This window comes from Trachypithecus francoisi, unplaced genomic scaffold, assembly GCF_009764315.1.
Source record: "Trachypithecus francoisi isolate TF-2019V2 unplaced genomic scaffold, Tfra_2.0 Lachesis_group1, whole genome shotgun sequence".
Classification (NCBI taxonomy): Eukaryota; Metazoa; Chordata; class Mammalia; order Primates; family Cercopithecidae; genus Trachypithecus; species Trachypithecus francoisi.
This window is the reverse complement of record NW_022681454.1, coordinates 52,119,653-52,123,965: the sequence shown is the minus strand read 5'-3', so window position 1 is coordinate 52,123,965 and position 4,313 is coordinate 52,119,653.

Here is a 4,313-nt window from a genome sequence, read left to right as displayed (position 1 = left end):
TATTTTGTGAAAGGCACTGTGTTACCTGTGTCTTTAGTGTCCTCACTGGTAAAATGAAGAGGCTGGTCATGAGCTGGAAGGGTTAAGTTTATAATTCCAGCTATTTCATACCCGTTTTCCTTGAAGGAAATGATAGTGATAGATATAAAAACACTGTAAGTCCCTCTTTTAATAAACTAAATGCAAGAACATCCTATACTTCACTGTTAGTAAATCAGTACGGCATTTGCTTTGGTTTAAGTGGTATTTTGTTGAAAACCCATTAAAAGAACAACTCATAAAAAAAGCTCTTTGACACCTTGGGGTACACAAATGTTGGTGTGGGTGTGTGTTAATTCTGTGAGACACACCGGTTCTAAAAAAAAAAAAATGAGTGAAGTTTTGGTGCCTAAGTTACCATGCTTTCTTCTGGTTCATTTTTTCTTACAGTAGCATAACATTAAAGACTCAAAGTGAGATGGAGGATAAAATTACTTTTTAATACTTGTTCTCAAACGTTTGAAAATAAAAGTATATGACAGAAGTGGGCCAGAATGTGGCCACCATCCTGATCATACTGTTTTTCAATAAAGAAAACATTTTCATTGGTAGATTTGGTGAAATTCTAAATTCAGGTTTTTTTCTAGAGATGTAACAACCAAAACTTCTGGCAATTCCCAGTATCACTTCTTAGCCTTCTTATAACCAAATGCCTGTCTGTTATTTTGAATCAATGCCTACTTATTACTTTCTTAATTTGAATCAATGCCTACTTATTACATATTGCACCCCACAATGGCCAAAAACCCACTACATAACAAAATTTACAGGTACCAACTAATGAAGATTATATTTTAAGTAGCAATTGATATAAAATTACAACACAATGAAAGAACTTGGGTAATCTCTTAGCAATGAAAATAGGTTTTAACCAGTAGTTTTTCTAGGTGCTTTGTAACTATCATTTTACTACTGAATTGAGGATGTATTATGGCATAAATTGGAAGAGTTTTATTCCCAAAGAATAAAGCAAGATTATCTTTCAGTAGTAGAGACTGAAGTAAATGTATTACTATTTTAATTAATACAGATTTACTAATAATAGTTAGAAAATTGAGTACGTGCCTGTTTTACAATGTGTAAGGTACTAGTTTCTGTATAATTCCTACATAGAAGTTTTAGAAATCTGATATTAAATTATTAAATTGGCACTCATGAGAAGAGAAGCTACAATTATAAATGCCATTTGCTAAATCATGCATAATACTCTCTCTCTCTCTTCCCCTACAAGTAATCTCTCTACCCCTATTTCCAGATGCAGCATGCACACACACACACACACACACACACACACAAACACACACACACACAGAGTCAGTTACTGAAAAAAAAAATTCTTTTTTTTTTTTTTTTTTAATGGAGTTTCGCTCTTGTCACCCAGGCCGGAGCGCAGTGGCGCGATCTCCGCCCATTGCAACCTCTGCCTCCCAGGTTCAAGCAGTTCTCCTGCCTCAGCCTCCCAAGTAGCTGGGGTTACAGGTGCCTGCTACCATGCCAGGCTATTTTTTTTATTTGATAAAAAGAATTCTTTTTTTCAATAACTGTTCTCTTGAATTCAAATTAAGGGACTGCCAGTGTCAATAGAATATTTTTAAAATACTTTGTTGTAACCTGTGTAAATAATACACAATTCACAGGATTTGGAGTTGTAGAACTTAAACTGGAAGATTGGATTCCTCAGATCTCAGGACTACAACATTCCAGATAAATTTTTACATTCCTTTTGCTATATATTAACTGATGAACATTTATATGTTAAGACTTTTTACCTTAATATTTCTGAATAAAACACTTGTTGTCCATTTAATATTTTCATAGGCAATCAAATGTGAGTAATACTGCTAAGAGTCTGATTTATTACAAATGTTTGTATAATTCATTCAGTTTAGTCTTTCAGTTTGGCCTTTCTGCTTTCACTTTTCTCTATGCTAACAAGTAACTAATGTCTGGGCATTGACTGCTTATTGAATCAAAGTTGGGTTAGAAAATAGTTATGCACACCTGATATGTAAGACTAAAGAACAGATTAAATAAGAAATCTTGGGTAAGCTGGACTTTTCTGTATAGCTCTTTTTCCCCCTGAGTTGTATTTTAATGTAGTTTATAAGTGATAAAATGATCCTTGTTTTCTAAAAACCAGTCCTTCCCTTCAGCTTTCCACAGTTGCTGTAAATGTTTAATACTTGTACAGTCAATGGCAATTTTAAATATATATTATATATGTATATGGAAAAAGTTCAAATATGATTTTAATTTATTTAATGACTATTGCCTTCCTATAATGATAATAATTTTCATCCTTAATTATGGTAATAATTTTAGCAAGAAAAATTCCTTTTTACTACAGTTTTTAGATGCAAAACGTAGTTTGGTTCTTTAGTCAAATCCACTTAGAGGGTATATTGCAGTGAAACTGTGAAGGATACTTCACTACCAATGTATAAGCTTTGTTGAATTTGTATCATTTTCTTTCAGTAATGAAAGCTATTCATTATACAGTATGGAAATAAAAATTGCTTCATTGACCATTCATTTTTACTTACTGGGAAAGACTATATATTTCCACACATTTTCAAGTGTGCTGCATTTGAAAAGAGGTAATAAGGCTTAATTTAAGCATAGAGTTGAATATTTTCAAATGATATTCTAAATGGAGCATCGTAACTTCCTCTTAACAGAACATGATTAACATTGTAAAACAATATTGAAAAATACCCATCACAAAAAACATATCTTTCAAGCTTGAGAAACTCAATTTGTTTCATATTTTCTTTTCCTTTTTAACCAAAAACTCCACATTTAATAGTTGGAGATTTTTTTTTCTTTCTGGATATCTGACTCACTATTTTGACAATAACTTTATTTCATCTATCATTCTTATCATGTCCTATTCTTTTAGAATGATAACTATCTAAATTTAATTAATCTTATCATTGAGATATATTCTAGCCATTTTTGTTTAGACCATAGTTTTTTAAGGAAAAAAAAAGACCTGAAATTAAGAAATAAAATATGCTTTTATATTATTTTTATTATTTTTATCCATCTTTGTAACCCTGTGTGTGATGTTTGCATTTTGGAACTACAAGGAAATTTTAAAGATCATCTTGAACAAGTTCCTTAACTTCTCAGTGCTTCATTTATCTCACTTACAAAATGGGACAATAAACTTTCTGCTTCATAGGGTTGTTACAAGGTTTAATGAAATAATACATATAAATGACTTAGCCAAGTGTCTAAAACAGAATAAAGATTTAGTAAATGTCAATTGTTATTATTTTTACTGTTATCTAATCTAGTCTTCCCATTTTCCAGTGAGGAATTGTAGACAAGCTATACTGTGAGTTTGGATGTCTACCCATCATGCCTCCCTTTGGAATTGGCCCCCATCAACAAGAATGGGTTCCTTGACATATGACAAAAGTGGACATCAGTCAGAAATTGGACCAATGCTGGTAAAGCTGAGAGGTTAGTTAGCAGCATGACTGGCAACGGAGGCTGCCACTGGTTTTTAGCAGGCATGTGGAAAAGTTGTAAAAACTAGTCGTGGAGAGAGAAGAATAAATTGGCCATGGATAGAGAGAGCATTGGGCCTTGCAGAGTAAAAAGAGTGGCTGCTCTGTTTCCTGATGATATTTTAGTTCCTGTACCTTTTTCTCATTAATTGAACTTTCTGTCCTTGGATTGCATAGGCCATCCCTGAAAACTCAACAAATTACCCACTTGTACTTATGCTGGTTTAAGCCAATATCTGTAACTTGCAACCAAAACAGTATTGACTATGATATACTGGACTAAGTATCCCAGTTCCATAAGACTAGCTACTGGAAAAACTGGTATTAGAATCCTTTATAACATTATGGAGAGAGCATCTTCCTTGAGATTATACCATCTTGAGTTTGAATTCTGGTTCTATCAGTTACTACCAGAGTAATGTATGCCTCTGAGGAATATTGATGGAATCATCATACTTTCAGGGTAGCCAGTTTTGTGACTAGTGAATACTTACAAAAGAGTTTCCCCAGTTCTCATGCCAGAGGACTGTCTTGAAAAACCACTTAGAATTGGTCTTTGTAGCTATTAGAAGATATGGTGGGCATTAAGGTTGAGAATAAGAACGTTGAGCACACATCCACTTAGTATTACCAAGGATTATTCACATTGTACAAAACTCTATTTTAATGGGCAGAGATGTGCTTGATGATATAAAGCATTAATGCCTACATTGTCTGCAGTCTCAGAACTGGAAGTTAGCTATATGTAACTATTAACAA